Source organism: Bos javanicus, chromosome 19 (genome assembly GCF_032452875.1).
Source record: "Bos javanicus breed banteng chromosome 19, ARS-OSU_banteng_1.0, whole genome shotgun sequence".
Lineage (NCBI taxonomy): Eukaryota > Metazoa > Chordata > Mammalia > Artiodactyla > Bovidae > Bos > Bos javanicus.
Window position 1 is genome coordinate 857,789 of NC_083886.1, and position 15,909 is coordinate 873,697.

A 15,909-nucleotide genomic window follows, 5' to 3' on the forward strand; every position below is an offset into this window, starting at 1 on the left:
AAGCAGGGTGACAATATACAGCCTTGACACACTTCTTTTACTATTTGGAACCAGTCTGTTGTCCCATGTCCAGTTCTAAATGTTGCTTCCTGACCTGCATATAGGTTTCTCAAGAGGTAGGTCAGGTGGTCTGGTATTCCCATCTCTTTCAGAATTTTCCACAGTTTATTGTGCAGGTAAGTATTATAGACAGTTTGACTTTTAGTTGATTTAATTTTAAAAAAATCTGCCTGACATTAAGCTATTCTTTTACTTGAATCATCGTATTTTTTGATGGATAATCAGGATAAGATCATGACATAAGCAAAACAAAATGATTCTTAAAACAATTTTTTTTTCCAAAGAAAATTTGGAAATACAGTGTAACATAACTTACATATCCCTTTGAGGTTAAATGGCCCATTACTTTAAACCCTTAAGGTAGTTACAAACCATAGTATTACATACCATATATAAAATTATGTGTGTGTGTGTGTGTGTTTCAGCAGAGTTCCTGTTTCAGTAAATGGAAGTAGTATAATTCCATTTCCTATCTGTCATCATTGTCTGGCAACAAATCTTGGCAGCTAAGAACATGGTCTGAGGTGTCAGCTAGATACAGGTTAATCATTCTTCAGTATTTATCTTTTGGAACTTTCTGCTTGCTTCCCCACCTGTAAAATGAGGATAGTAGCAATGTCCACTTCATTGGATTTTTACAGAGATTACTGCTCAATATCAGTGCTTTTAAAGTTTATTTTGCTTTATTAGAAGTTTACTAAGTCATATACACTGATTAAACTAGAAAAACTAAGATTCAACTTGGTAGAATGTTCCAAACATGAAAAAGTGGTCTGCTAAGTTTTTCCTGACTTTTCTTGCACTCATTTATTCTGCCTCTTGCAGGATCTATGATTTGTGGTGGCTATTTATTTTACCTTCATCTTATCTCATAGATAGTCTTGCTGAAAGCATCAGCAATGTCCTTTTGAACTTTTCACCAGGAGAATCAATGCTCATCTCTGTGTACCACTTTTTTATCACCTGAAATAGCTTTTCTGTTACACAAATTTCTAATGGCATTTTTCATCTGTGCATTTCTCAAGGTATGGATTAAGGGATTTAACATGGTAGTTATCATAGGGTAAAACACAGTAACTGCTTTATCAATAGGAAAAGTAGCTGCTGGTCTCAGGTACACAAAAATGCAGGGCACAAGGAGTATGATGACCACTGTGATGTGGGAGACACAAGTGGAGAGGGCCTTGTGCCTTGTCTCCAAACCGTGGTTCCTTAGCACAGAATGACCATATAGGAGCCCATCAAGAGGAGGAAGTTTAACAGACAGAGAAAATCACTGTTGGCAGCAACAACGAGTCCTAGAATGTGGGTATCAATGCATACAAGATCAAGCAAAGGCTTGAGATCACACATACAGTGATCTATGACATTAGGGCCACAGAAAGGTAAATGGAAGATGAAAGAATCTGAATGGTTGCATGAAGAAAGCCTCCGACCCATACCACTCTGATTAGCAGCCAACACACCCTCCAGTTCATGATGCTTGTGTACTACAAGGGCTTTCAGATGGCCACATAGCAGTCATAGGCCATCACAGTGAGCAGGATGACATCAGCAGCTCCAAATAAGTGTTCCCCAAAGATCTGAGTCATGCATTCATTGAAAGGGCTGTTTTTTGTTTCATGGAGTGAATCTACAATCAATTTATGGTTATTTACAGAGGAATAACAAGCATCAATAAAAGAGAGATGAGCCAGGAAAAAGTACATTGGGCACCCCAATAATGGGCTGGCTGTGATGGTGACGAAGATGAACACATTCCCTACCATAGAGACAATGTACATGGCCAGAAACACAGAAAATATTATTTTCTGCATCTTTGGATTCTGTGTGAGTCCCAGTAGAACAAACTCTGTCACGTTGTTCCTATTCTCCATGTATATCATAGTTAATTACATTACCTGAAAAAAAAAAAAAAAACATATTAGCTCAATCTTGAATTCATTATCCTTTCCATGTAACAAATGTCAAATTCTATTCAGCTGTGAGTTGTGAAGTTTTTTTTTTTTGTTGTTGTTGTTTTCTTTTGATATAGGCAAAAATATGTCTGATCTCTTAAAGTTAACTCAAATTCTCTCCTACCATATGTTTATAGTTGGAGATATGAGAAACTATATGAACACACAGATTGGAGACCATCTGTGCTCATTTAATCATGAGAGATGACCCAAAACCTAATGTGAATCAACAGGTCTTACACATAGTAGTAGCAGGGCTTCCCAGGTGGTTCAGTGGGAAAGAATCTGCCTACCAATGCAAGAGATAGGGGAGAGGCAGTTTCAATCCCTGAGTTAGGAAGATTCCCTGTAAAAGTAAATGGCAACCCACTGCATCTCTTGCCTTTAAAATCCCGTAGAGAGAGGAACCTGGTAGTCTACAGTCCATGGGGTTGCAAGGAGTCAAATATGACTGAGTGAGCACATAGTAATAGCTAAGCCCAAGAAGTTGAAAATGAATGTAAAGGCTATGAATGTAAAGCCAATGGATTTTTCTGTTACTCTTAGGAAATAGGAAACCATGCAAGGTAATTGGGACTGTGAGTATAAGGATGAGAGAGATTTGTAAAAGAGGGAATGTTGCATAGAATTCCAATAAGGATATCTGTGTGATTTTGTATAAGGGGATAAAACAACAACACTAGAATCACTGTATATGAGTTGACATAAAGTGTAACAGAGCATTGGTAATGGGAAAGTACTGAAAAGATGCAGGAGGTACTGAAAAGGAATTAACATGTTTCCTAAATCCAGTAACTTTGTAACAACTTATAAATACACTCTAATGATAGATTACTATACACATGGTATGACTGTGTGCATGCTAAGTTGCTTCAGTCATGTCCGACTTTTTGCAAACCCATGGACTGTATCCAAACAGATTTCTCTGCCCACGGGATTTTCCAGGCAAAAATACTGGAGTGGATTGCCACTTTCTTCTCCAGGGGATCTTCCTAACATCGAGATTGAACCCACATAGCTTACATCTCCTGAATTGGCAGGCGGGTTCTTTACCACTATCACTACTTCATACTTTGTGGTGATAGAAAAAGAATGGACACATTGAGCAAATAAAGAACAATGCAAATTTAAGTGTAGAGCTTCAGCCCAAGATGTGTGACTTAATATTGGCAGGCAAGCCCATATGGGCAATGAACATTGGGGACAGCTGAAAGGATATGGGTTCTCATAACTCCCAAAGAGAGTTTCAGGCTGGCAAAGCTTCCTGGGCCCTCCATCTACCTTTGCTCTAACAACCCCATTTCTAGGAGTTTATCCTGAGGAAACAGATAAAGGCACGAAGAATTGTGTGCAACGATGCTGGTTGTACAGTTATTTACAAGATAAGGACATATCCCATCATGAGGATTAGGTTTAATGACTCACAGAATAGGAGGCAGCTATTAAAGCAATGAACACAGATAGACAGACCAGACATCAGGAAAATGACGAGGCAGAAGCACACATACTCACACACAAAGATGCCCACACTATTAAGTGTTGTGTTGTGCATAGTCACTCAGTCATGTCTGACTCTTTGTGACCCCATGGACTGTAGACCACCATTTCCTCTGTCCATAGGGATTCTCCAGGCAAGAACACTGGAGTGGGTTGCCATGACCTCCTCCAGGGGATCTTCCCAATCCAGGGATCAAACCCAGGTCTCTATCACTATGGGCAGATTCTTCACTGTCTGAACAACCAAAGAATCCAAAAATGCTGGAGTGGGTCCCCTATCCCTTCTCCAGGGGATCTTGACCCAGGAATCCAACTGGGTCTCCTGCATTGCAGGGAGATTCTTTACAAGTTGGGTTACCAGGGAAGCCAACACTATTAAGTAACACTTTAAAAATCAGATGTAAGTATGACCCATTGTCATTCAAAAAATACAGTTATTCAAATCAGTTCAGTTCAGTTCAGTCTCTCAGTCGTGTCTAACTCTTTGCTACCCCATGAAGCACAGCACGCCAGGCCTCCCTATCACCAACTGCCAGAGTCCACCCAAAACCATGCCCATTGAATTGGTGATGCCATCTAACCATCTCATCCTCTGTCATCCCCTTCTCCTCCTGCCCTCAATATTTCCCAGCATCTGAGTTTTTGCAAATGAGTCAGCTCTTCACATCAGGTAGCCAAAGTGTTGGAGTTTCAGCTTCAACATCAGTCCTTCCAATAAACACCCAGGACTGATATCCTTTAGGATGGACTGGTTGTATCTCCTTGCAGTCCAAGAGACTCTAAAGAGTCTTCTCCAACACCACAGTTCAAAAGCATCAATTCTTTGGCGCTCAGCATTCTTCACAACCTAAATCTCACATCCATACACAACCACTGGAAAAATCATAGCCTTGACTAGATGGACCTTTGTTGACATAGTAATGTCTCTGCCCTTTAATATGCTGTCTAGGTTGGTCATAACTTTTCTTCCAAGGAGTAAGTGTCTTTTATTTCATGGCTGCAATCACCATCTGCAATGATTTTTGGAGCCCCCAGAAATAAAGTCAGCCACTGTTTCCACTCTTCCCTCATCTATTTTCCATGAAGTGATAGGACCAGATGCCATGATCTTAGTTTTCTGAATGTTGAGCTTTAAGACAACTTTTTCACTTTCCTCTTTCATTTTCATCAAGAGGCTCTTTAGTTCTTCTTCACTTTCTGCCATAAGGGTGGTGTCATCTGCATATCTGAGGTTATTAATATTTCTCCCAGCAATCTTGATTCCAGCTTATGCTTCCTCCAGCCCAGCATTTCTCATGATGTACTCTGCATATAAGTTAAATAAGCAAATAAATGCACACACAGCAATTAACTGCAGTTCATTATCTCTGGAGAAAATAATGGGGGATTTGGAGGTGGGTGGTCAGAAGAAAAAGCCAGTTCCTTTTCAAAGAGTACACTTCTGGACTGTTAGTACACCAAGCCACAGATAATCAGAGGTGAAATGTGATATATTAATAAACTGCAAAATGAAGAAATAAGTCCTTGCAAAGGGTGCACATAATGGAACTTTTGGCTTTAAAACACAGATGGAGCTGCCTGTGAGAGCATCTACATCTGTGTAGAGAAATGATCTGGACTAAATCTATGTGAATGGTATCATTCCATCCATGTGACAGATAAGAAACAATCATAGTACATAATACTATTAATTATGTCATTAACCTAATTTGAGAGATGAAAAATTTGACTGATCAAGATGAAATTTGCAAGACACAGTACTCTAACCTTTGACGAAATTATTTTGCCATCAGATCTTCTTTTAGTATTTAAGACTCATTATGAAAATGAAAATAAAATTTAAATATACTTCACACGTGAAAATAAATAAGTATTGATTGATACAAACCATCAATTGTTTAGTCCAAAAATGGGTATGTAGAACACATCCTTGGAGCAACTGCAGTGCATAATATGGGTCTCTTTGGCTTCTTTAAAATTGGAGATGACTGTTTCTCAATTTCAGTTCAGTTCAGTCACTCAGTCACGTCTGACTATTTGCGACCAATAAACTGCACCACGCCAGGCCTCCCTGTCCATCACCAACTCCGGGAGTTCACGCAAACTGACATCCATAGAGTTGGTGATGCAATCCAGCCATCTCGTTCTCTGTCCTCTCCTTCTCCTCCTGCCCGCAATACCTTCCAGCATCAGAGTCTTTTCCAATGAGTGGCCTCTTCGTATGATGTGGCCAAAGTACTGGAGTTTCAGCTTTAGCATCATACTTTCCAAAGAACACCCAGGACCCATCTCCTTTAGAATGGACTGCTTGGATCTCCTTGCATTTCAAGGGACTCGCAAGAGTCTTCTCTAACACCACAGTTCAAAACCATCAACTCTTCAGTGCTCAGCTTTCTTCGCAGTCCAACTCTCACGTCCATACATGACCACTGGAAAAACCATAGCCTTGACTAGACGGACCTTTGTTGGCAAAGTAATGTCTCTGCTAGCTTGGTCATAATTTCCTTCCAAGGAGTAATTGTCTTTTAATTAATTTGATGTCTGCAATCACCATTGGCAGTGATATTGGAGCCCAAAAGAATAAAGTTTGACACTGTTTCCCCATCTATTTCCCATGAAGTAATGGGACCAGATGCCATGATCTTTATTTCCTGAATGTTGAGCTTTAAGCCAATTTTTCACTCTCCTCTTTCACTTTCATCAAGAGGCTACTTAGTTCCTCTTCACTTTCTGCCATAAGGGTGGTGGCATCTGCATATCTGAGGTTATTGATATTTCATCTGCCAATCTTGGTTCCAACTTGTGCTTCTTCCAGCCCAGCGTTTCTCAAGATGTATTCTGTGTACAAGTTAAATAAGCAGGGTGACAATATACAGCCTTGCTGTACTCCTTTTCCTATTTGGAACCAGTCTGTTGTTCCATGTTCAGTTCTAACTGTTGCTTCCTGACCTGCATACAAATTTCTCAAGAGGTAGGTCAGGTGATCTGGTATTCCCATCTCTTTCAGAATTTTCCACAGTTTTTTGTGATTCACACAGTCAAAGGCTTTGGCATCGACAATAAAACAGAAATAGATGTTTTTCTGGAACTCTCTTGCATTTTCGATAATCCAGCGGATGTGGGCAATTTGATCTCTGGTTCCTCTGCCTTTTTTAAAACCAGCTTGGACAGCTGGAAGTTCACAGTTCATGTATTGCTGAAGTCTGGCTTGGAGAATTTTGAGCATTACTTTACTAGCGTGTGAGATGAGTGCAATTGTGCAGTAGTTTGAGCATTCTTTGGCATTGCCTTTCTTTGGAATTGGAATGAAAACTGACCTTTTCCAGTCCTGTGGCCACTGCTGACTTTTCCAAATTTGCTGGCATATTGAGTGCAGCACTTCCACAGCATCATCCCTCAGGATTTGAGATAGCTCAACTGGAATTCCATCACGTTCTTTAGCTTTGTTCATAGTGATGCTTTCTAAGGCCCACTTGACTTCACATTCCGGGATGTCTGGTACTAGGTGAATGATCATGCCATCATGATTATCTTGGTCTTGAAGATCGTTTTTACACAGTTCTTCTGTGTATTCTTGCCACCTCTTCTTAATATCTTCTGCTTCTTTTAGGTCCATAGCATTATTTTCCTTTATCTAACCCATCTTTGCATGAATTTAAGCATCTTAGATCTGGAGTAATTTTGGGAGATCGTTGTTTGTCATCAGGTTGTTGGTATAGGATTCAATCATGGTTTAATTTCCCGGAGAATTTGCATTGTTCAAATATCTGAAAATCTGCAAGTCAGAAAAAAGCAAAGAAGGAGAAGGCTGAAGATGTACTTTAAAAAAGAAGCAATGGCCAAAACTTCCAAAACTATGTTGAATAGTAATGGTGAAAGTGGGCACCCTTGTCTTATTCCTGACTTTAGGGGGAATGTTTTCTTTTTTTTTTTTTTTTTGGTGTTTTTATTTATTTATTTATTTTTTCTAATTTTATTTTATTTTTAAATTTTACATAATTGTATTAGTTTTGCCAAATATCAGAATGTTTTCAATTTTTCACCATTGAGGATAATGTTTGCTGTGGGTTTGTCATATATAGCTTTTATTCTGTTGAGATATGTTCCTTCCATTCCTGCTTTCTGGAGAGTTTTTTTTTTTATCATAAATGGATGTTGAATTTTGTCAAAGGCTTTCTCTGAATTTATTGAGATAATCATATGTTTTTATTTTTCAAATTGTTAATGTGGTGTATTACATTGATTGATCTGTGGATATTGAAGACAAGGGTGCCCACTTTCACCATTACTATTCAACATGATTTTGGACGTTTTGGCTACAGTAATAAGAACAGAAAGAGATACAAGGAATCCAAATTGGAAAAGAAGAAGTAAAACTCTCGTTGTTTGCAGATGACATGATCCTCTACATAGAAAACCCTAAAGACTCCACCAGAAAATTACTAGAACTAATCAAGGATTATAGTAAAGTTGCAGGATAAAAAATCGACACACAGATATCCCTTGCATTCCTATACACTAATAATGAGAAAATAGAAAGACAAATTAAGGAAACAATTCCTTTCACCATTGCAATGAAAAGAATAAAATACTTAGGAATATATCTACCTAAAGAAACTAAAGACTTATATATCAGATCAGATCAGATCAGTCACTCAGTCGTGTATGACTCTTTGTGACCCTATGAATCGCAGCACTCCAGGCCTTCCTGTCCATCACCGAATTCTGGAGTTCACTGAGACTCATGTCCATTGAGTCACTGGTGCCATCCAGCCGTCTCATCCTCTGTCGTCCCCTTCTCCTCCTGTCCCCAGTCCCTCCCAGCATCATAGTCATTTCGAATGAGTCAACTCTTCGCATGAGGTGGCCAAAGTATTGGAGTTTCAGCTTTAGCATCATTCCTTCCAAAGAAATCCCAGGGCTGATCTCCTTCAGAATGGACTGGTTGCATCTCCTTGCTGTCCAAGGGACTCTCAAGAGTCTTCTCCAACACCACAGTTCAAAAGCATCAATTCTTCGGTGCTCAGCTTTCTTCACAGTCCAACTCTCACATCCATACATGACCACAGGAAAAACCATAGCCTTGACTAGATGAACCTTTGTTGGCAAAGTAATGTCTCTGCTTTTGAATATGCTATCTAGATTGCTCATAACTATCCTTCCAAGGAGTAAACGCCTTTTAATATCATGGATGCAGTCACCATCTGCAGTGATTTTGGAGCCCAGAAAAATAAAGCCTGACATTGTTTCCACTGTTTCCTCATCTATTTCCCATGAAGTAGTGGGACCAGATGCCTTGATCTTCGTTTTCTGAATGTTGAGCTTTAAGCCAACTTTTTCACTCTCCACTTTCACTTGCATCAAGAGGCTTTTTAGTTCCTCTTCACTTTCTGCCATAAGGGTGGTGTCATCTGCATATCTGAGCTTATTGATATTTCTCCCGGCAATTTTGATTACAGTTTGTGTTTCTACCAGTCCAGCGTTCCTCATGATGTACTCTGCATATAAGTTAAATAAACAGGGTGGCAATATACAGCGTTGACAAATTCCTTTTCCTATTTGGAACCAGTCTGTTGTTCCATGTCCAGTTCTAACTGTTGCTTCCTGACCTACATACAAATTTCTCAAGAGGCAAGTCAGGTGGTCTGGTATTCCCATCTCTTGAAGAATTTTCCACAGTTTATTGTGATCCACACAGTCAAAGGCTTTGGCATAGTTAATAAAGCAGAAATAGATGTTTTCCTGGAACTCTCTTGCTTTTTCCATGATCCAGCGGATGTTGGCAGTTTGATCTCTGGTTCCTCTGCCTTTTCTAAAACCAGCTTGAACATCAGGAAGTTCACGGTTCACATATTGCTGAAGCCTGGCTTGGAGAATTTTGAGCATTACCTTAGTAGCGTGTGAGATGATTGCAATTGTGCGGTAGTTTGAGCATTCTTTGGCATTGCCTTTCTTTGGGATTGGAATGAAAACTGACCTTTTCCAGTCCTATGGCCACTGCTGATTTTCAAAATTTGCTGGCATATTGAGTGCAGCACTTGCACAGCATCATCTTTCAGGATTTGGAATAGCTCAACTGGAATTCCATCACCTGCACTAGCTTTGTTCGTAGTGATGCTTTCTAAGGCCCACTTGACTTCACATTCCAGGATGTCTGGCTCTAGGTCAGTGATCACACAGTTGTGATTATCTGGGTCGTGAATATCTTTTTTGTACAGTTCTTCTGTGTATTCTTGCCATCTCTTCTTAATATCTTGTGCTTCTTTTAGGTCCATACCATTTCTGTCCTTTATCGAGCTCATGTTTGCATGAAATGTTCCTTTGGTATCTCTGATTTTCTTGAAGAGATCCCTAGTCTTTCCCATTCTGTTGTTTTCCTCTATTTCTTTGCATTGATCACTAAGAAAGGCTTTTTTATCTCTTCTTGCTATTTTTTGGAACTCTGCATTCAGATGTTGATATCTTTCCTTTTCTCCTTTGCTTTTCGCTTCTCTTCTTTTCACAGCTATTTGTAAGGCCTCCCCAGACAGCCATTTTGCTTTTTTGCATTTCTGTTCTATGGAAATGGTTTGATCCCTGTCTCCTGCAAAATGTCACGAGCCTCATTCCATAGTTCATCAGGCACTCTATCTATCAGATCTAGTCCCTTAAATCTATTTCTCACTTCCACTGTATAATCATAAGGGATTTTATTTAGGTCATACCTGAATGGTCTAGCGGTTTTCCCTACTTCCTTCAATTTAAGTCTGAATTTTGCAATAAGGAGCTCATGATCAGAGCCACAGTCAGCTCCTGGTCTTGTTTTTGCTGACTGTATAGAGCTTCTCCATCTTTGGCTGCAAAGAATATAATCTGATTTTGGTGTTGACCATCTGGTAATGTCCATATATAGTCTTCTCTTATGTTGTTGGAATAGGGTGTTTGTTATGACCAGTGTATTTTCTTTTCAAAACTCTATCAGTCTTTGTCCTGCTTCATTCCGTCTTCCGAGGCCAAATTTGCTTGTCACTCCAGGTGTTTCCTGACTTCCTACTTTTGCATTCCAGTCCCCTATAATGAAAAGGACATCTTTTTTGGGTGTTAGTTCTAAAAGGTCTTGTAGGTCTTCATAGAACCATTCAAATTCAGCTTCTTCAGCATTACTGGTTGGGGCAGAGACTTGCATTACTGTGATATTGAATGGTTTGCCTTGGAAACGAACAGAGATCATTCTGTCGTTTTTGAGATTGCATCCAAGTACTGCATTTCACACTCTTTTGTTGATCATGATGGACACTCCATTTCTTCTGAGGGATCCTGCCCTCAGTAGTAGATATAATGGTCATCTGAGTTAAATTCACCCATTCCAGTCCATTTCAGTTCGCTGATTCCTAGTATGTCGACATTCACTCTTGCCAACTCTTGTTTGACCACTTCCAATTTGCCTTGATTCATGGACCTGACATTCCAGGTTCCTATGCATATATAGGAAGCTATAAACGACTTGTGAAAGAAATCAAAGAGTACACTAATCGATGGAGAAATATACCATGTTCATGGATTGGAACAGTCAATATAGTGAAAATGAGTATACTACCCAAAGCAATATATATATTCAATGAAATCCCTATCAAGCTACCAACGGTATTCTTCACAGAGCTAGAAAAAAAAATTTCACAATTTGTACGAAAATTCAAAAAAACCTCTTATAGCCAAAGCAATCTTGAGAAAGAAGAATGGAACTGGAGGAATCAACCTGCCTGACTTCAGGCTCTACGACAAAGCCACAGTCATCAAGACAGTATGGTACTGGCACAAAGACAGAAATATTGATCAATGGAACAAAATAGAAAGCCTAGGGATAAATCCACACACCTCTGGGCACCTTATCTTTGACAAAGGAGGAAAGAATATGCAATGGATTGAAGACAATCTCTTTAACAAGTGGTGCTGGAAAAACTGGTCAACCACTTGTAAAAGAATGAAACTAGAACACTTTCTAACACCATACACAAAAATAAACTCAAAACGGATTAAAGATCTAAACATAAGACCAGAAACTATAAAACTCCTAGAGGAGAACATAGGCAAAACACTCTCTGACATACATCACAGCAGGATCCTCAATGTATGGCCCACCTCCCAGAATATTGGAAATAAAAGCACAAATAAACAAATGGGACCTAATTAAACTTAAAAGCTTCTGCACAACAAAGGAAGCGATAAGCAAGGTGAAAAGACAGCCTTTAGAATGGGAGAAAATAATAGCAAATGAAGCAACTGACAAACAACTAATCTCAAAAATATACAAGCAACTCCTACAGCTCAACTCCAGAAAAGTAAATGACCCAATCAAAAAATGGGCCAAAGAACTAAATAGACATCTCTCCAAATAAGATATACAGATGGCTAACAAACACAAGAAAAGATGCTCAGCATCACTCATTATCAGAGAAATGCAAATCAAAACCACTATGAGGTACCATTTCACGCCAGTCAGAATGGCTGACATCCAAAAGTCTACAAGCAATAAGTACTGGAGAGGGTGTGGAGAAAAGGGAACCCTCATACACTGCTGGTGGGAATGCAAACTAGTATAGCCACTATGGAGAACAGTGTGGAGATTCCTTAAAATACTGGAAATAGAATTGCCTTATGACCCAGCAATCCCACTGCTGGGCATACACACTGAGGAAACCAGAAAGAAAGAGACACGTGTACCCCAGTGTTCATCGCAGCACTGTTTATAATAGCCAGGACATGGAAGCAACCTAGATGTCCATCAGCAGATGAATGGATAAAGAAAGCTGTGGTACATATACACAATGGAGTATTACTCCGCCATTAAAAAGAATATATTTGAATCAGTTCTAATGAGATGGATGAAACTGGAGCCGATTATACAGAGTGAAGTAAGCCAGAAAGAAAAACACCAATAAGTATACTAACACACACATATATATATGGAATTTAGAAAGATGGTATCAATAACCCTGTATATGAGACAGCAAAAGAGACACATATGTATAGAACAGTCTTTTGGACTCTGTGGGAGAGGGAGAGGGTGGGATGATTTGGGAGAATGGCATTGAAACATGTATAATATCATATATGAAACGAGTCGCCAGTCCAGGTTCGATGCATGATACAGGATGTTTGGGGCTTGTGCACTGGGACGACCCAGAGGGATGGTATGCGGAGGGAGGAGGGTTCAGGATGGGGAACACATGTTTACCTGTGGTGGATTCATGTTGATATATGGCAATACCAATACAATATTGTAAAGTTAAAAAATAAAAAAAAAATAAAATTTTGTTCATAATTTTTTCCTTCTAATTAAAAAAAAAAATCTTGTATGTCCAAATTTACCAATAAAATAATTTATGACTTGGGGATTTTGAGTCACAAAAGTTTAGATAGATCTAAAAAAATAAAATAAAAAGAACCAATGCTGATTTTCAATAGATACTGTGTTCACATCTACTCTTTAAACCGATGTCACGAACTTAAAATGACTAGATTTGTCAAAAACAAACAGATAATCTTTTGATGTGGGGCTAGGAGAGCAGAGCTAAAAGAAAAGCTGGCAGGCCAAGCTGAAAAATAGATAAGGGTGGAAAATTATCTCTTTAGTGTTAGGCAGATTCTTCTGTTCTTAAAGAGCTGTCTTATGGCAGAGGCCACATGGAGAAGCATTGCTTAATTTAAGGAGGCTCTTTGTCCACTTCCCCCTGACTCAGTTACCCTAGATGTCCATCTTTAGAGGAAATTCTGCAATCATTTTATTTCTTTGCAGAATTTATCATTCTTTGTGTAAAGTTTAACAGATTGTCCCAAGATTATTTATCATTTGACAGTCCAAGTAAAAGAGAATATAATTTACCCTCGTTGAGCTCCTCACTCTGTCCCCATGATTTCTGATTATCCAACCCACAGACACCTTAGTAAACAGCCTGGCTTTGAATCAGATTGGTCCCAAAAGTGCTCACTATTCATGCTTGAGATATATACATATATACATACATATATATATATATATATATATATATATATATACACACACACACACACATACATATATATATATATATGTTTTCCATATATACAGATAAATTAATATTTATTTTCTGTTCAAATCTTATTAGACATGGATCTGGTGCCTGGTGGGGGGGTAAGGATAAATGAGACCAAATGTGGAAGAACACTGACAGGTACAAATATTGATGAAAAGGAAATATTTCTACCCAGTATTTTTCAGGAGTGCTTGTCCCACATAAGTGACACATTATCTTTCACCTTAATTATAGTTTTCAGGCTCTTCATTGCCATGTTTCCTCCAAAAGTTTTCTGAGAGACAGGTATTCACCTTTCCAAATTAAACCTTTGAAATGTGGAACTTTGCAATTATAAACCTATGATGTTATTTTGGGAGAATATAAGGAGTGATGATTCTATATTATAATACACAATATTCTGTGCAAAGTTGTCACATGGAGATGGCAAAGTTGCTATTCTCCCAAGGCTATGTGAAGGTCACTGTCTCCATAAACCTTTTGTCTGCTTTCTTACAGAATCTCTTCAAACTTTCTAGCATCTCTAGCTCCTAGTGAGGATGAATCTTGTTACACTACCTTACATTAACATTATATATGAACTTTCTTTCACTCTGCTATCTCTAGAATCTGTAATAAAAACAATAACACATGAAATACATTCCTCTATTATTTCATTACAATAATGAGTTTTAACACGTCAAGATTTATTGAGTTCATAACATCATTTTTCCTCAACATTTGTTTTCATTTTATTTCTTATATTAAGAATAAATCTTAAAAAAAAACAACCTTCTATTTCTCAGAGTTATGTGGTAAAAAGTGCATTCAAAATAAATATGGAATTATATTAGAAAATTGATGGAGTGATTTAGATATATTCACAATATAGAATCATCACTCCTTAGATATATATTAGAAAAATGATGGCTAATTTTGTAATGATGCCTCTCTGAGTAAAAGATCGAAAATGTTTTTCACTTACCTGTTAGAAGATACTGCATAAGTGTCAGTTCTGACCATCTTTTTGATAATAATCTTGTCAGAGAGCAGTGAAAAATAAAACAAAAACAAAAACTCTCTTGTCTGAATTCCAGGGGGAATATTTTAAGAAATAGTGGCATAAGTTATTGGCATCATAGAGAGTGTTCTACCTAAAGTTTTCCCTACTATGCTAGTCAGAAACATCTCATGTGTAATAAGCAGCTTTCATTTGTCTATTTAGCTTATTAGGAAAACAAGTCAACTTTTCTCAATTTCATTAATCCCATAGAAACAAGGCTTTGGAATTCTTAGGTCCTTCACATTGAACATTAACAAGGAAGAAGACAAATAAAGCAAATGAATGGTAGAGAGAGCAGGTTAAAAAAAAAAAAAGAATAAAAACAGTTATTCAGTAAAAAGAAAGTGTGTCATCCAGAAACAACTCTTCTACCAACTAGAACCTAAATTATTCTCCCTGGTGTTAGAAACTTAGCAGAACAGAAAAGTGTGGTGTAATATAGTCAGTGAGACGAGGTAGTTAGATAGCATCTCAGTCCAAATGGACATGAATTTGAGCAAACTCTGGGAGATAATGGACAAGGAAGCATGGTGTGCTGTAGTCAATGGGGTTGCAAAGAGTCTAATGTGACTGACTTAACAACAACAATATAGTCAAATTATTAAATGAAAAAAAATTCCAAGCAATAATTTAATACATAAAGCAGTGTATTTTAAAAAAGAAGAGGATATAATTTGCATGACTTTAAAGATTAACAACTTTAAGCATCTTTTTAAGTGCCTTTTGACCAACCTCATGTCTTCTTTGGAAAAAGTTCTATTAGGTCTTCTTTCAATTTTAATTTTTTTTTTTTTAGTTGTTTAAGCTATGCATGTATTTTAGATATTAACTCCTTATCAAACATATTATTGGCAAATATATTCACCTGCTCAGGTGATCTTTTCATCTTGTTGATAGCTTCCATTGCTGTGAAAATAATTATAATTATGATCTATTTCTTTATTTTTGTTTTCTTTGCTTTAGGAACCAGAATAAATCTGATTTAAAAATAGTGCTATGATTTATGGCATAGAGTGTTCTGCCTATACTTCCTTTTAGGAGTTTTATGGCTTTCAGTCTTATATTCAGGTCTTTAATCCATTCTGAGTATATCTTTAAAAGTAACTGGAGTTAGAAAATGTTTTAATTTCATTCTTTTGCATGTAGCTTTTTAATTCTTTTAGCATCATTTAATGAAAAGGATGTCTTCTCCACTGCATATTCTTGCCACTTTTAAGATCACAGATTAGTGGACCATAGTATGTGGCCTTATTTCTGGGTTCCCTGTTTTGTTACATTGACCTATGTGTCTGCTATTGTT

The 15,909-nt window shown here is 37.9% G+C and overlaps 1 pseudogene; it reads right to left on the reverse strand.

The window, feature by feature from the left end:
- Positions 1-988: 988 nt before the first annotated feature.
- Positions 989-1,937, reverse strand: LOC133233035 (olfactory receptor 4C46-like; annotated as a pseudogene).
- Positions 1,938-15,909: the final 13,972 nt, after the last annotated feature.